We start from the raw sequence: 19,322 nt of genomic DNA on the forward strand, positions 1-19,322 counted from the left end.
CTGGTTGTATCCATCAAGGCATTATTTTAATATATCACGTCAATAAAGTTATATGCATACTTGTACATATTATCAGGAAAAGGCTTTTTTAAGGGAGCAAGGGGCATTATTATGGCACAGATTTCAGACAGTATAGCCCCTGTACTTTTAAGGCATTTACATAACATCATTCCATATGGCATTCGTTTATAATACCTCAGCTCAGTCACTCTCGCCGTAGAATAAACTCCGTGTCATCAAGTCAGTTATGTCTGTGACGTATACACACCAGTAAGGATAGAACCCAGATTGTATGTAAATCTGTGAGATTGTAGTCTTGTAACTAGTTAGTGTTGTTCATAAAATCAAGGTATCTGTCTCAACAGAACCCAACCATTTGTGGTACATGTTATGTGGGCTAACCTATATAGTAAACCACAAACAGCAAGTGATACCTACATGAACTATGATGACTTGATCCTCTTCCCCTGCACCACTACACATTCCTCTTAAGCCTTGAGCAGAAATCCATACTCCTAACATTGGACAGATAGCACAACCTTGTGAATTCACATTCGAAGCTATAGCAAAAAGTATCTATTCCCTGAATATATTATCCTCTATATTTCTGTCAATTCCCCTTCTTGAATGGCTTCCTGTACTAAGGTTTCATAGTCAGTCATCTCATCTAACACTACAGCCATTGCTCTCGTCTATACAAGCTACAAGAACCTACCCAAGTGAAAGTGCCAGGAATAGGGACAAGTGGTGGGCTCATTATGTTAATTTGGTCCAAAAAGGATGATCACACGGGATTAAGTGCTTGTCAATCAGCGCAGACTTGCTGGGCTGAAGGGCCTTTTTCTGTGCTGTAAATATCTAAGATGCTATGAGAGCCAGCAGGGGGATTGTGACCATGATTTTGTGCTACAAATGGGTTTAATGACTTGACTAGTTAGGAAATGTTAGCAGACCTCTTAACAGCACCAAAGTCTTGAAACAGTAATCCCATTTTACCATTCTATTCCAGAATTTATTGATTCCACCAACAACATGGTGGGATTTGAACCCATGTCACTCAAGATAAATTGCCTATGCTCCTGAAATACTAGTTCAGTTACAATTCAATGGTACCATTCTATTTCATTCACATCACTCCTCATTCCTAGTTTACTTATATCAGCATAAATCTGAGTGATCTGCTTCAGTATCTCTCATCCACAATTCCTTCATATGCTCAATTCCTCCCATCCTATCAGTAACTGTTCTACAAACCTAATTCACTTCGATCCATTTTCATTACAAGTCCTGAGGCAACATGTCACCTTGTTCCATAACTCAAGAACACTTTTTGTAAATCTGCCTGATTTCAGCCTTCACCATATGTACTATATTTGTTTGATCTGCACAATTTTCAGAGTCATTTCGGACTGTCATACCTGCCCCCACTTAACAGAAGAGAATGTAAAATGCCAAAAAGAGGACCCAGCTTTAACAATTGAACAGAGGATACTGGAGGTTCGCAGCATCTCGAGCATCCTGAATATTGGATGTGAAAATTTTAGCGATTCATCTGAACAGATGTGGTGTAAAATTATGTCCCAATACATGTGTGAATCATAATGTAACACATGTATTGGGCCAAGCAGTGGAATGTGGTGAAACGGTTAAAAAATTATGTCCCAATACATGTGTGAATCTAACCGGAATGGAGGTGTTGCTTAGTCCCGTGTGAATCTTATTACACACCTCCCCGTGTGAATCTTCTTATCTGTATGTAACCAGAATGGAATGTGTTTTTTAGCCTTGCTCTGCTGTTCACATGAATGTTTATATCTGGAAAAGAGTATATCAGCTGGAAAAGTCTCCAGTTCGGGGAGTCTGCTCCGGGGTTACGTTTAACCGCCGAGCGTGGGTTGTTGGCAACCGCTCTACGAGAACTGACGGCTCCCAGTTCCGGTAACATGTAGAGTGAGTATAAGCCAGACCCGTTGGTTGTGGCGACGCTGCGGGGAATAAAATGCTCATATTCTAGCAGACTCGCCTCTTGGTCGTTTGTTCTGTGTCAGACTACTCTCCTACGAACCTGACCTTGAGAATTTTTTAAAACAACAGAGTGAAAACATTAATCGTGCAGATCACAAAAAAAGTTCTCCCTCAGAGGACTATAAAGTGTCAACAACACTAATCAAGTGATTCATGTGCATAGAATCAACGTTGAAACAGTATTATTACTAAATCATATTTTCTTCTTTCCTCCAGGGTATCACAAGAAGACCATCAACTCCTGCCAAAGGAGCTGACAATTCTGCAGGGATCCTTTCTCAATACTGTTGATGTAATAATAAATGTGCTTCTCTCTTTAGCAATCTTTCAGGATCAAGGATGACTTGCTTCTAATCTGATTAGATTAGTTCTGACTTGATTTATGAGGCTGACTGCAATCTTTGCCAAATATGGATCACTGGTTCTTAAAGAGTTAGATAGTTGGGTTGTTTTGAGTTTTGTGCACTCCACCTGAAGTCATGACTTTGTCTCTGCGTGCTCCGGACACACAATGTGTTCAGTGCATTCCAGAATGAGTCTGCTCCAGTCATAAATCAGGGTGTCTCATGAGTCAACTGGTATGTTTAATCTCTTCAAGGATGTTTTGTGGACACCGTAAAACATTTCTGCTGACTATGCCATGACTGAGGTCTAAGTACAATAACCTGGTATAAGGTTGTCCTGCCCAACAGAGCTCATTTTGAGAGATTCACATCTCAATTCTGGAAAAATTAGCTGAGGTGAGGATGCTGCTTGTATTGAATTTAGAATATCTTGCAAAAGAATCACTCTGATTTGAAGTGCCTGTTGTAGTTTGTCCGGCTCAGTGGTTAGCACTGCTGCCTCACAATAAAAGGGACCCTGGTTTGATCCCTGCCTCAGGCAACTGTCTGTGTGGAGTCTGCACATTCTCCCCATGTCTGTGTGGGTTTCTTCTCATGATCCAAAGATGTGCAGGTCAGGTGAACTGGCCATGCTAAATTGCCCATAGTGCTAGGTGCATTAGTCAGGAATAAATGTAGGGGAATGGATCAGGGTGGGTTACTCTTTGGAGCGTTGGTGTGGACTTGTTGGGCTGAAGGGCTTGTTTCCATACTGTAGGGAATCGAATCTGAACCATGACCTTAGTCTTGGGTTTGGGATCCTGGCCCTTAAATATTCTTTACTTGGCTGAAGGCTGATCTGGCACATTTGACGTGGGCATTTTGCTATAGAAGCTGGTTGAAAGAGGATTTTAGGTTCTAGATGTAAATAAAAGGCCAATGTTTTCATAAGCTTTGAAGAAAGAATCAACAAAAGATCTGTAGATGTTTCTGAGTGACAGCACACACAGTATCTGCATATTGTAGCTGTATGATTGAAGATGGACTAGTTTTCATTTTGGATGAAAGCAGCATTGGTTGAACAGCTTCCTGTCTGTTCTGTAGAGTATCTTCTATAGACAATTTGCTGGAAGTGAATTGTTATATTGCGGTAAGGGGAACGGAGAAGAGAACTCGGGCAATGACACAGCTTTATTTAACACACATTTTCACAGAGATAAGGTATATAATGGTTCTGCTCGTGAGGATAATGTCTTCTACATAATTTTAAAACAGGCAGAGGATTGTGACAAATTTCTAATGGCAGCCAAATTTGAGAAGAATACTCCTTAAACCCGTGTGGTTAACAGAATCAAAGACTTTTGTGATGTCTTCGGCACGGTTCCTTGAGTTTTATCTTGAATTTGCTGTGCAGTGGAAATTATATCTTTGGTGCCTCTCAATGAAAGTCACACTGTAACTCTAAGAACTTTCCTTGACCTCTCAGATGAGGTAGTTGGGAGGAACCTTGAAATGATCTTTGTTGTGGCAGAAATCAAGCAGACTCCTCTGCAGTTAATGCAATTGAACATGGCCGTGCTTATATAGTATATGTTCTTCTTCCCACATAAGGCATATGCAACTGAACCTGTACTGTATTTCTGCTAATTAATTGCAGAAATTCAACAGTGAATCCATCTGCTAGTGAAGCTTAGTTATTTTTCAGTAATTGTTGGCTTTTTTACCTTTACGCCAGACCAGGGCAGCACCGAGACTGAGCTACATGGGATATTTGAGGAATGGGGTCCTGGAGGTTCAAGTTGAGATTGTGTGGTAAAATGCAAATATTCCTTAACTAAGGAATTAAGGAAAGTAAGGAAAATGGGGTAAAGTTACATGCCGTGACTTTGATAAATATTCCAATTGGGAGAGATATCATCTCAGCTGTAAAAGATAGTCTCTTCACTCTGAGACTGTGCCCTAGAGTCCTAGTCGCTCCTACAACTGGAAACATCTTTTCCATTTCCACCCTAACTTACCCTCTCAGTATTCTATATGTTTCAATGTAATCCTCCCTTATCCTTCTAAACTCTATTGAATACAGATTCAGATCCTCATATGACATCCCCCTTCATCCCAAGGATCATTGTTGTAAACCTCCTCTGGACCCCTCCAATGTCAGCACAACCTTCCTTAGATATGGGACCCTAAATGCTTACAATATTCCAAATGTGGTCTGGCCAGAGCCCTATACAGCCTCAAAAGTACATCTCTGCTCCTGTATTCCAGCCCTTCAAAATGATTGCTAACATTACATTTGCCTTCCTAACTGCCAACTGTGCCTGCATGTTAACCTTAAGAGAATCCTGAACCAAGACTGTGAAGTACTTTTGTGCTTTTAGGCCTGTTTCTACATATAGTGTCAGAAAAAAAGATTTTGTGCCATGCTCCATATCATAACGATGGCATTCCACAAGAAAGACTAGTAGATGAGTGATGACAAGAGGTAGATGCTGGGCGAGAAATAGTGCAAAACAATTATAAAACTGGAGGGAGGAATAGAAGTTTCTGATCAGCACACATTGGAACAAATTAGTTCAGGAATATAAACTGACTCAATAGATGTGAATATTGGTTTCCTCTTTGTCCATTTGTTGAATGGATCACTCATTCTTTTCTTTGATCATACAGGGAATGATAGCTATGAACAAATGTGCAAAGGGTCTGTTACTGTAGTCACATACTGACATGGTTAAACTGTGCCCTACCTGTCAAAAAGATCACCGTCACTATTTCTAATGTTTCTCACTTAAGCAAGTGAAAATATCTGAGAATATCTTACGTTACTGCTGTACAGTCAACTATTTGCTACCCTTTTAAAGTTGGAGTATGTTGAACCCCTGGAATGCAGTTATATTAAATTGCAAAACCAATGCTGTTTGGAACAAGCATCTTAAGGTGATTCACGGTCATGAAAATAGCTTGTATGATGTGTCAAAAACAGCTTTTGTGTTGATTCATCAATAAAAAATTGTCAACCAGAGCATCATTGCTGCATTACTCTAAGCAATGGCAAATTATGTTATGAGCATACTTTAGCAACAGATGGCGCAATGGATCCACATTTCTAATTTAAGTCCTACAGAAAGGGGTTCTTATGGCAGAATGGTAGTCTCCCTACCTCTGGGCTGAAAGGTCTGAGTTCAAGTCCCATCTGGTCTAGTCATGTGTCATAACATCACTGAGCAGGCTGATTAGAAAATATCTATAAATTATTTTCATTTTGATACCTAAACAGTTCAGGAGATAATTAATTTCTATTTAAAATGTTCAAATTCATTTGCAATGCTAAAATACCAATCTTTTAAGGATGTGGCTTCACATTAGGGTTAAGTTAGACTGTTAACTAGTGTTCGATGACCAGTTGGTAGCGAGCTCAAATTATATCATGTGATTTTCGTGTCCTTGTGGGTCTGCCTTAGATCGGAGATTCAAATAATGGTGGCGTTTTAATTTTGTACACAGTGGACCACTTTGCATGGATTGAAATGTAATAGTTCAGCTATGGCCCAAGGCATGAGAAATCCAGATGCAAGGATAACAGAAGCATTTTGATCATTCCAATTTCTACCACAGAACCCGTGTTTATAAATCTCTGCGCATATATATTGAAGGAAACCCGCTTTTACCATATCTTCTCAATCATGCTGGCTGCTACAGCATTATACATGTTTTTGTGTAATGTACAACAAGAAGTATATGAATCAGAGACATTGCTCATTCCTGATAAGCATACACTACAAACAAAAAAAAATGAAGCTTTATCTATAATATTTGAGCATTTATACAGTAAATTAATTTACAAATACGGAGGCTCACAAATCAGCTAGTTTCTTGCTGAGTAGATGAGACAACAGTGATTAAATAAATAAAACTGCTTGGCAAAATCATTATTTGTTTAACAATTTTGCACTGTTATTGTTTTCAATCTTGTAACAGATGTGTGAACATGTGGAATTTTTTGCAACAGCTAAATCACAGCTTGGTCTAGTAAAATTCTTAAGATAGTTTAGTTCTAAAATAGAGTATTTTTTGGATTTATTGCGATTAACAAAGTTGTAATATTAGGACTAGTCAATTTATTTTTGTATTTATTTATTTTGAACTGCTGCTTTTGAGTCCAAGGCATTGATGCAAGTGTCATGTCATATTTTAAAATAAAAGCAAGGTATCACAGACGCTGGAGATCTGAAAAAAAACAGAAAGTGCTGAAAAAACACAGCAAATCCAGCAGAATGTGTGGTGTGGAAGGCGAAATAGAATTAACATTTTACATTCAATATGATATCTTCTGAAATTGAGTCATACCTGACTCAAAGTATTAACTCTTTCCCTCTTCACAGATGCTGAGTGTGAGTTTCTCCACTACTTTATACTTTTATTGCATTTCCTACGTTGTTGTTTAGTCTGTTCTAATTTCCTTCTAAAACCTAAGTATTTAAAATCATAAGCATAAGCAGAAATAATTACAGTCCAAGTAAAATTCCATTCACTATTCACTAATTCCTTTTGGAAAACAGGACAATTAATTTATTTCCAAGCAATATGACTCAAGAATTGAATGTCACATGCGCAGTAACTAAACCTTTTACATTTGCATTTTTCTTTGCCACCAATCTCTAATATTCACTTTTTAAATTAATATTGTCTACTATCTGCAAAATAAAAACAATAGTTTAAGCTGCAATTTTAGAAATAATTAGATAGAACCTGAATTTAAATAACACTTTTTGTAACCACCAGAAATCCCAAAATGCTTTATAATCAGTTAAGTATTTCTGATATGTAGTCACTATTGTGATGTCAGAAACATGGCAGCCTAAATTGCTTTGCACAAACAGCTGTATAAAAATGACACAATAATTTTGTTTCTAATGCTGATTAAGGGATAAGTATTGGATAGGACACCAGACAAAACTCCCCCGCTTTTCAAAACAGAGGCTTGGGACTGGAGATAGCACATGGTGGCTCAAGTTAATGTTTCATGTGAAAGATGGCACCTCTGTACACAGTGGAGTGTCAGCCTAAATGCATGTGCTCCAAATTTTGGAGTAAAACTTGAAGCCATAACCTTCTGACTCAAGAGTGAGAGTGCTACCAGTGAAACCAGCACTGTTATACCAAATTAATTTTGCTGGAGACCTTTAGTTTTGAGTTTAGGTACAGACTCAGACTGGAGAAAGGAAAGGAGAAAATTCTTTTAGACTTGTTGGAGAAGCTGAGAGAAAGCCAATGGGGAAGGTGCAAAGCAAAGGGATCTAACAAAAATACTTCACTTCCACTTTTAAAGTCACCTGACCTGTACTGCATTTTGGGAAAAGAAAATCTAGATTTCCACCAAACTTTATATGAAAGAATATGTTTTCTGATTTCAATGTTAAGTGGTGAGCTGCAATTATAAAATTACATCCTCCTGTTCCAGATTTCCACATAACAGGAAATAGTTTCTCTGCATCTAACATATTCTCTGCATATTCATTCCTATTATCATTATAAACATCTTCCCCTTCTCAGTCTTCTAAGCTTAAGGGAATACAAGTCAAATGTATTTTTAAAATTTGCTCACAAGATGAGTGTTGCTGTCTAGACCAACATCTATTTCCCATCCCTAATTGCCATTGCGAAGGCAACGGTGAGCTAACTTCTTGTCACACTGATGTTTAGGGGATGTAGTGCTGTTAGGCAAAAAGCTACAGATGTTTGGCACGGTAACTTAAAGGAGGAGTGTTATAGTTTTCAAGTGGTGCTAATCCCTTTATCCGCTATCCTTACTAGATATGGAGATTAGAATTTGGAAAGTACTGTCAAAGAAGTCTTTATAAATTGCAGCAATGATTCTTGTTGGTGGTACACGCTGCTCCTATTGTATGTTGATAGTGGAGGAAGTGAACATTGAAGGTTTTGTGTGTGGTGCCTGTCAGGTGTGCTGCTTTGTACTGAATGGTATCAAACTCCTTGACTGTTGTTGGAGTTGCAAATGTAGGCAAGTTGTGGAATATCCGATCACCTTCCTGACTAGTGCCTTGAAAATTGTGGACAAGCATTAGGGAGTCACGAAGTCAGTTACTTGCCGCAGAATTCCTACCGTCTAATCTGTTTTTGTATACACAGTACTTATATGACTAGTCCAGCTTAGTTTCTGGTCAATGGCAGAAATTGTTATTGCAGGATTCAACAAAGGTAATGCATTTAACATCAAGGGGTAATAATTAGATTCTCTCCTATAGGACATGGTCATTGTTTTGCACTTGCCTGGTACAAATGTTACTTATCATTTATTAGTCCAAACCTGGATGTTGTTCATTTCTTATGGGCATGGATATGGACTGCTTCAGTACCTTGAGGACTTATGTAAAATGCTGAACATTGTTGCAGTCATTAGCAAACATCCCCACTTCTGACCCTAAAGGGAAGGTCATTGATGAAGAAACTGAAGATGAATAGACCTAGGCACTACTCAGAGTCTTCCCAAACTGGGATCTCGAGATAATTGACTGCTAATAACTGCAAAAATTTATCTAGATATGATTTGACCCAGCAGAGAGTTTCCCCATGTCTGCCAGTGACTCCAGTTTTGCTAAGGTTCTTGATGCTACACTCAGTCAAATGCTGCCTTGATGTCAAAGGCAGTCATTCTCACCTCGATGTCAAAGGCAGTCATCCTCACCTCACCTCTGGAATTCAGTTCTTTTGTCCATGTTTGGACCGAGGCTGTAATGAGGTCAGGAGCTGTGTGACTGCCAGAAACCAACTTGAGTGTCAGTGAGGAGGTGACTGTGAAGCAAACATTCTTTGGCTGGTAACTGGCTTGAGTGGATTTGTGTTTTTTTTTTGTGCACACGATACTCCTTAGGTAATTTTTCACATTGCCAGTAATGTTAATATTTTAGCTGGCCTGGAACAGCTTAGCCAGAAGCTAATTCTAGAGCCCAAGTCTTCAGTACAATTGCTGAAATTTTATTAGGGCCCATATATGTGCATAATCACTGCCAAATAAACTTTACATTATTCAGCTCCTAGAACTACCTGAATGCAGGAACAGCAAGTAATTAAGGAAGGCAAATGGAATTTTGGCATTTATTGCTAAGGGAATAGAACATAAAAGTAGGGAAGTGTTGCTGCATTTTTAATAGGTATTAGTGATGAGTTGAAGTGTTAGGGGACTGGACAGGAAAATGGAGTTGAAGCTGAGATGAATGGTGATGCAGGCTTGAGGGGTGAATTGCCTATTCCTGCTCCTAGATCATGTATTATTGTGTTTTATTTGGTATTATCACCAAGCTTACCATGTTAGAATTCAATTCATACGCACAGATTTCATCATGACTTTTCTCTCTATTGAAGGCTTTCTCCCTATTTCTTATTGATTTCACCTTTATGAGGGCTCCTTGATGCCATGCTCATTCAATTGTGCTTGATGACAAATGCAGTCATTCTCATGTTATACAAAGAACTGCAGCATTGGAATAGGCCCTACGGTCCAACAGGCCTGTGCCAATACATGGCACCTTTCTAAATTAGAGTCATCTAAATTGAAAACTTTTGCCTTTATGAGGTCTGTGCCCCTCTATTCTGTGCTGTTCATGTATCTGTCAAAATGCCTCATAATCATTGTTATTGCATCTGCATTTATCACCTCCTTTGGCAGCGCATTCCAAGCACTTACTACCCTCTGTGCAAAAAACTTGCCTTTCACATCTCCTTTCAACTTTCCCTAAACTAAACCTATGTTCCCAAGGAAATTATATTTCTACGCTGGGAGAAAGACTCCAACTAACCATTCTATCCATGACGCTCATGATTTTGTAAAACTCAATCAAGTTGCCCCTCAGTCTCTGATGTTCAGGTGAGAATGAAATGAGTTTATCCAATTGTCCTCATAGCAACTACCTCCAAACCAAGCAACATCCTGGTAAATCTTTTTTAAAGTCTCCACATTCTTCTGGTAGTGTGGTGACCAGAAAATTCCAAAAGTGGCCTTACTAAATTTCTATAGAGCTGCAATATGACTCGCCAATTTTTATACTTTATGTTTGACTGATGATGGCAAGAAAGCCATTTGTATATTTGGAATCCATTTCTTTTGTTGATGCTTAGACCAAGGATATAATAAGGGCTGGAGTAAAATGATACTGTTGGAACCCAGACTGAGTATTGGCAAACAGGTTATTCATACCGAGTACATCTTGATAATACTGTCAATGACAATGAGCTGATTGACAGAATTGTAATTGGCTGGACAGGATATATCTGGCTAATTTTCCTTTTAGTTGGGACAGATGCAAGTTCAGTAGCAGCACTGGATCAGCTTGTCTCAGAGGCTACATAACACGTGCAGATTGATGACATGGACATGATAGACTGAATGGTCCACTTCTATACTGTGATTCTACATCACTGTCAAATGAGGGATTCAACCTTGGTTCAATGAGGAAACTGAAGAGCATGCCAAGAACAGCACCAGACATACAGTTGGTGCTTCTAGAATGCGATGGTTGTGTTCTTGTGCTGTGGTCGATGTAATTGTATTACAGCCAACTCACATTTTAAAAGTTCACGCTTTAGAAACAGCATCCCCAATTCGTCAATCGTTTACAATGAATTCATATTGACAAAACACGCAATATGGCAAAATGACATGAACCTAAAAATGTGGTGCCAACCTTATCAAAAAGCAGTACAGGCAAATTTTGTGTATTACAGTGGTGCTAGCATGATATATATACATCAAAGCAATCTCACTAACAATGAGTTATACCATATCCACAACAGAAAACCTGCCACAGGATTTGCCTGTCAGCTGTTTTTTCTGGACTGGGGCAGTTTGATCAGTGCTACCAATTCACATTGGGTGGTGGCTAATGGTGTTACCCACCCAGACTACATTCAGTGCTCTTGTTGTCCTCTCCATTGCTTTTAAATATTGATCAACAAAAAAGAGTACTAAGTTATCAGCTGACAAAAGGCTGATGCTGGTAATAAGCAGTAATTTTTTGTGTCCATATTTGACATGAGGCAGCACTTCATATTTATCTAAATTAAATTTCATCTGTCACTCCTCGGCCCATTGACTCAACTGATCAAGGTCCCAATGTATTCTGAGGTAACCTTCTTTGCTGTCCACTACACTTCCAATTTTGGTGTCATCTGCAAACTTACCAATCAGTGTTCACGTACAAATTATATATATAAATTACTAAAATCAGTGGACCCAGTACCGATCCTTGTGGCACACCACTGGTCACAGGCTTCCAGTCTGAAAAGCAATCCTCCGCCCACCTTCTGTCTTCTACATTTGAGCCAATTCTGTATCCGAATGGATACCAAATTCTCCCTGTATTCCATGTGATCTAACCTTGTCAACCAGTCTACCATGAGGAACCTTATCGAATGCCTTATTGAAGTCCATATAGATCACGTCCACCACTCTGCTCTCATCAATGCTCTTTGTTACTTCTTCAAAAAACTCAACAAATTAGTGAGATACAATTTCCCATGCACAGAACCATGTTGACTATTCCTAATCAGTCCTTGCTTTCCAAATACACGTACATCCTGTCCCTCAGGATTTCCTCCAACAGCTTGTCCACTGGTCTACGGTTCCCAGCTTGTCCTTACCATCTTTCTTAAAGAGTGACACCATGTTAGCCAACTTCCTGTTTTCTGTCACCTCACATATGGCTATCGATGATGCAAATATCTCAGCAAGGGGCCCAGCATTTATTTTCCTAGCTTCCCACAGAGTTCTAGGCTACACTGGAGCAAGTCCCGAGGATTTATCCACTTCCATGTGTTTTAAGATATCCGACACTTCCTCCTCTGTAATATGGTCATTTTTCAAGATGTCACTATTTATTTCCCCACGTACCCTATCTTCCATGTCCTTCTCCACAGTAAACACAGTTGCAACTCATTGGTCCTCAATATGAGGTCTTATGACAATGAGATTTTAAACTCCAATAATAGAATAACCCCCCTAAAACCTTCTACTGCTCTTATCCACACAGATCACAGCTCACAGCAACTCCTGCAGGCAAGATAATTGGGTTTCTTCAAGTTTTTTTTATTTCTGCAGAGACTGAGCAGCTTCATCTGGGAAGAAAAGCAGCATACTTTTCTGTGTTCTTCTGTGTGTGTGTGTGTCTGTGTCTCCAAAACTTGTTTCCATTTCCAACCTGCTCAGTTAGCTATGAACCAATTAACATCAATTGTAAACAACTCCTGAGCTCATGATTATCTGCATATTGCAGGAATCCAAAACAGAGTTCACAAATGGTTTTGAATGCCTTGCTTGAAATTATACAGCCATCCTGGTATAGATCAGATTCCCTACAGTGTGGAAACAGGCCCTTCGGCCCAACCAGTCCACACCCACCCTCCAAAGAGTAACCCACCCAGACCCATTTCTCTCTGACTAACGTACCTAGCACTATGGGCAAGTTAGCATGGCCAATTCACCTGACCTCCACATCATTGGACTGTGGGAGGAAACACACGCAGACCCGGGGAGAACGTGCAAACTCCACACAGACAGTCGCCCAAGACTGGAATCAAATCTGGGACCCTGGTGCTGTGAGGCAGCAGTACTAATCGCTGAGGCACTGTGCCGCCTGAGAGAGCCTTACTTTTAAAAGTCTGCATTGCTAACACCCAACACATGTGCTCAATGTACAGCTTTAAATCTTGCATTCATAACCTAACAGTTTTGGGGAATAAGGCCTGAAGGAGGGAGTGTTTGGCGTCCAGGAAGTGGGGGTGGGTGATCATGACTGCAGGAGAGGGGGTGATCAGGACTGGGGGTGATTGTGACCAAGGGGAGGGGTAAATCAGGAAGGGGGTGCAGGGAAAGTGTTTAAAGGTAGGGGGAAATCAGGACTAGATGTGGGAGGGAGAGGTCTGGATGAAGAAGATGGGGAGATAGGGGTTCACGAACTTGGATGGGGGTGGGGAACATTTAAAGGTTGGGATCTAGAAGAGAACTGGTGGAGGAGAAAAGAGCCAGGACAGTGTGGAAGTAGAGGGAGAGAGGGTCTCCAGACTCCCGGAGTCTCATTGTCACCCCTCCACCCACACCCCCACCCTGGCTTCTGCTCCCACTTCCCTCCTCACGAGGGGAGGGGGGGTATTTCCACCATTATACGTCTAGTGTCCCGCCTCCTGGATGATGTACTTCATTTCAATATGTGGAATATGGGTAAAGTAGTATTACTTCTGCAATCATAATTACTTATGCAAGGTAAATGAACTCACACCAGTGTACAATTGTTTCAGTCAAGAGCTGAGTCAACAAGAATGAAAACTATGTGAATGAAATACATAATTGTTTTTGTATTAGCTAAAATGTGCATACAATAATGAAATGTGCCTGCAAACAATGAGATGTTGCAGACAAATACATAAGGTGCTGTGAGGGGAGGGGGTTAAGCTAGATATGCCTGTACAAACAGAAGTTATAAGCATCTGTTTCCTGCTTCTGCAAAAACAAGAACAAACCACAATCAAGAAGTCATGAGGTCATAAGGTCATAACAAGTGAGGGAAACAGATGGTAGTGAAGGAGGATATACCTAACAATGGACCACAGCAGGATCTGGTCAAACGGCCTTGTGATGCCAGATTTAAGCATTTTGTCACAGACAAGGCCAGATAAGGCAAGAGATAAACAAGAGTAATGGGCGCCGGTCTTAGAGAAGTGGGAGATGTAAACAGGGGAGGAGCAATGGGAGGAGAGAATAGGAACGAATTAGATAATATTGTGTACTAGTTGAATTCAGTGTGTGTGAGTGACTGCCTTTGTACACAGGAGACACCACACCCCTCTTGTACGAGCGAAATAAATGACACTACTGATTCAGATCTTGTCTCAGACTGAAATTATTGAAGTGAGTGAGCTTCGTTTCTCACAATTGGGGGCTATCCGGGATATTCTTCCATTGCCGGGGGCAGTGGCTGGCACAGGACACTGGGAAGATGTGCCCCGTTCCCGATTGCGGAGCGGTCTCGTGTCCTGGTTTGGTCCGCTTCCTAGGGGAACTGGTACGAATCCCACAAGAGGGACATCTGAATTGATAGGAAATATGGCAAAAAGGGGCCAGACAACTCTGTGCACAGACCAAGGTAAGAAAATTTACTTTTAAGTGCTGCCTTGGTGGCCGGAATTGAGTTTTAGTAGTTAATAAGGGACTAATGAAGGAACTCAATGTGGGCTGTGCCATGGTAAGGAAAAAACCTCCAGGAAAACAAAAGAAGAAAAAGACAATGGAAATGGAGGCGGGGTCCCTGACAACATACCTCCAGAAAGTCCGTTGGGCAGGATGTTGTGGAATTGGAAAAATAATACTTGTACAAGGGGAAAAGATAGGAAAAAGATGATTAAATATTGTTGCTTTGTATGGACCAAGGGATCCGTTCTTCGTCCCGCCGTCTTCTGGCCAAAGTACGGGTCGGACGAAGACTGGGTTTGTAAATATTTGAATTTATATATCAATGCAAAACAGGGATCAGATTATGCTTCAAGTCGGAAGGGCTAGTAGCTGAAGGGCTACTGAGGGTACACTTTGTAACTAAATCATGGCCAGACATCCAGAAAAATATTCAAAAGATAGAGGGGTGAAATGAGGAGCACCTAGAGGTGTTGTTGTGGGAAGCTCAGAAAGTGTCTGTGAGATATGGTGTGTGAGAGAGAGAAAGAAAAGAGCTGTACAGCTGGTAAAAAGTTTAACCCTTTGTGATTCGGTTTGAATGCACATGTGTTTGTTGGTGATTGAGTGTTTGTGCTTTGTTCCCTGGAGCTTGAGATCCAGGGCTGTTTTGAATCTGATTTTTATTATGGAAATTTAACATGATTTCTTTTAAGGTTAAGGATTTTACAGTGATTATGAAATAAAATGTTAACTCCTGTTTTTTTTACAGGTCATGACTGCCTTACTATCAGTTTCTAACTAATCTCTTTTATCCTTACATAAAAGTGATTTATGGAGGACAGTTGAAGTTTCAGTTAAAAAAAAATGATATATTAATATCTGTGACCTTGGATTCGGCCATTATTCATGCGTTAGAAGTTTTTTTTTCTAACTTGAATAGACAAATCCTTTTAAGGTAGCTCCGATTATTTCACGACCTATAGCATTGTAATTGAGCAATGATTGGTCAGGACTACTTAAGATAACTAATTTTGGATTTAAATTAAGGGACTAAAACTGGGTAATTATAGTGGATTTCAAAGGAACTGTATGCATTTTACATTTTAAATATTGAATACTGAATAAATGAATTTATATTATATAAATATATATTTACAAGTTAGGAACAGGCTTTAAAGTTAGACAAGCATAAATTGATGAATTGGTATTTGAAGTTATAGGGAGCAAGAAATATTGCATATTTCTTAAAAAAAACAAATTTTCAAGGTCTAAACAAAACATTGGGTGATAAAGAACAGCCATTAGGTGGCCCTAAGGTTGTTCAGTTGGTTAAATCAGGTCAGCAATTGATCTGGCAATGTAACATGAGAAGTAGAAACAAAAGGCAAAAATAATGATAGCCACGGTTGATGAGACAATAAAGAAAAGGGACAAAACTAAAAGGAGAAAGAAACTAGAATGGTTGGGGAGGAGATGTTAAGGAGTCTGGTGGACAGGAACAAGGATCGAAGTGGAAGTCCCCACAGGCAGGATGTTATTACTGTGAAAGGATGGGTCACTTTAAGAGAGAGTGTCCAGATTTGAAAAAGGACGTAAAGGCAATACCGTTTATGAACCTTGATGGAAAATAGGGGTGTCAGGAGTTCCTGCCCCCGGGGACCCACCAGAAACCCTTGATAAATTTAAAGGTGGGACTTTATAAAGAGGACGTAGTTTTCCTAGTTGATACGGGGGCAGCAAGGTTGTCCAAGGCAGTGGGAACAAAAGCGTTAATTGGATTATGGCGATAGTTTTGTGATGAGAGGCACGAAGAATCAGTTTTGCGCTCATGACAAAATACTGCCACCAAATTAGGATTGAATTAACTGCAAATGGTGCTATGAAATCTGTTGAGGTTCTTAAAAATGAATCTGCTTGAGCAAAACAATTACAGAAACAGAATGAGAAGTCACAAGTGACTAGTAAACAAACAGAACAGCGCAATTACAGTTTTAAAAATGTTTTGGTCATTTGCGTTTCCACCCTGAATTACAGATAATGATTTTTATATTTATATAATATATAATTAATAATTAATATTTATAATAAATCGACTGTGTTAGCCGGGAATCAATATTAATTGGTAGGATCCCTTCACACATTTTCAGTGACCTGTCATATTGATTCCTGGTTAATTTAAAACATGACTGCATTAATTCATTGTTAATTAAAGAATGGAAAGCTACATTACTGGCTGATGAGGTAACTAAAGAAGCAGCTCTGAATCCACAGGAAGCGGTGGTTTATTTCTTAATACCTACTGTCCCAGGTCCTCGAGAAGCTCCTATCTCTGGCCACTGCCAATCCCAGAAACTAAAGATTTGTTGTTAAAGAAGTATATACTGGGCTTGTCCTCCTCTTTGTCTTTCCTCAGGAAACAGGGTTTATTGGCACAGATTTTTCCCTGCTGTTCATCCAATTCGACCGGGAGATTGGGTCTTAGTAAAATCATGGACAGAGACTAAACTGCAACTGGACTGGGAAAGGCCGTATCAGGCTCTTTTGACCACTGAAACAGTGATAAGAACGGCAAAAAAAGGCTGGACTCACTACACTCGAATCAAAGGGCCAGTGGAATCTCCAGTTGAGGAAGAAGTCTGGACAGCCGAATCAACACAAGAACCGCTGAAACTCAGGCTAAAGAGACTTTGAGTATCCGATTATACAGTGGCGACGCGAACGCGGGATTATTTCTATGGGATTGTATATTAAGTCTTTTGGTGCTTCAACACAATTTTTAGAATGCTGGGGATGCTTATGGTTATGATACAAGCTCTCTTAATATTGGGATTTTCTCAAACATTATTTTCATATGTGTTATTAACGGTCCCTGAGTCTGATAATCCGCAAGTAATAGACCTGATGCGTGGGGATGTAGATAATCAGAGACAGTACAGCAGCTCAGAGATACATCTTAAGTCCTTTGGGGATAGTACTTGGTATAATTGTCTTGTCACAATACACCGGGCCCCCTTCCGATCAGCTCTCGATTGTCCCGATAAAAAGTGTAACCCAATATACCTAACGATAAAGAAAACCACATGGCACGAAGCAACTCTGGGGAGGTGGGGGGGCACCTATGATATACAATTAAATGAAACATTTGGGATAGGAATGAAAACAAATGGGAAGGATTTCTCGGGCTGTTGTTTTCGAATTAGCGTAGGAAAGGGAAAACAGACAGAACTACTGGATAATAAGATACAACTTTTCACCCCTCCCGATGACCTTAAAGTATTAAAAATTATAGAGGTGAAGGACTTGAAACAGACCATCGAAGTAGAAACTGAGAACGGGGATGCAAATGCCTGGGTTGAATGGGTAAAGTATATTGTAAAAAGTCTGAACAAGAGCAATTGCTATTCATGTGCCTCCAGTAGACCAGTGGCCCAGGTGGTTCCCTTTCCACTTGGATGGAAGCGAAACAGAAAAGGCATGAAATGTATGATAGCCCTGTACCAGGATGGGACTGCATGGAATGATAGGAACTGTACCTCCCTATCTCTGATGTTTCCTCCCTTGGAGAAGAAAGACTTAAAAGCACCCCCCCTATGTTTTCAGCCGCAGTTGGAAATCACACGTCGTGTGTGCGTAGACGAGGTACAAATCGGTCTAGAGACTTGGGGGAGCTGAAATTATGTACAGAGATTAAGAATGTCACCGAAACGGACAAGGGAGGGAACTACTCAGCACTAAAGGTTCCCCGAGCGGATCTATGGTATTGTGGAGGAAAAATATTGAAACCCACGCTACCTCCGGATTGGAGAGGGATATGTGCAATTGTACAATTGGCAATTCCATTTACCCTGGCATTTGAGAAGGAAAAGAAAGTAGAGAAAAAGGGAAGGAGTAAGAGATCACTGTTAGACACCTCTTTCGATGGCAGGATTTATCTAGACTCTATAGGAGTTCCAAGAGGGGTACCTGATGAGTTCAATGCTCGCAACCAGATTGCAGCAGGCTTTGAGTCAGCTCTCTTTTGGTGGGTAACAATTAATACAAATGTAGATTGGATAAATTACATTTTCTATAATCAACAGTGATTTATAAATTATACAAGAGATGCGGTTAAAGGAATATCAGAACAGCTTGATAAGACTAGGAGGATGGCATGGGAAAACAGAATGGCCCTTGATATGATTCTAGCAGAAAAAGGATGTGTCTGTGATGTTAGGAGGAAGCCGTTGTACCTTTATTCCTAATAACACTGCGCCTGATGGTTCAATTACTCGGGCTGTAAGGAGATTGACCACCTTAGCAGAGGAACTGGCTGAGAATTCAGAAGTAGACACATCTCTCACAGGATGGCTTGAATCATGGTTTGGAAAATGGAAGGGGGTGGTGATCTCCATCCTTACTTCCGTGATAGTTGTAGCCGGAATATTGGTAGCCATTGGCTGTTGCATCACACCCTGTATATGAGGACTCACGCAAAGACTGATTGAGACGGCCTTAATGAAACAAATGCCCCTAAAGAGCAATAGGAGAGAAGGGCTCTACCTGTTAAACAATGAAGGAATAAGTGACCTCAGGGAGATTTCCAAAATAAATGAAATTTTGGGTAAGATGCTTGTCAATTTGGAAGCGATATAAAAGAAAAATGCAGGAGGTAATTAAAGAAAAAGGGGGAAATTGTGTGATATAGGTAAAATAGTGTTACTTCTGCAATCATAATTACTTATGCAAGGTAAATGAACTCACACCAGTGTATAATTGGTTCAGCCAAGAGCGGCACGGTGGCACAGTGGATGGGC

The sequence above is a fragment of the Chiloscyllium plagiosum genome, chromosome 20 (assembly GCF_004010195.1).
Source record: "Chiloscyllium plagiosum isolate BGI_BamShark_2017 chromosome 20, ASM401019v2, whole genome shotgun sequence".
Lineage (NCBI taxonomy): Eukaryota > Metazoa > Chordata > Chondrichthyes > Orectolobiformes > Hemiscylliidae > Chiloscyllium > Chiloscyllium plagiosum.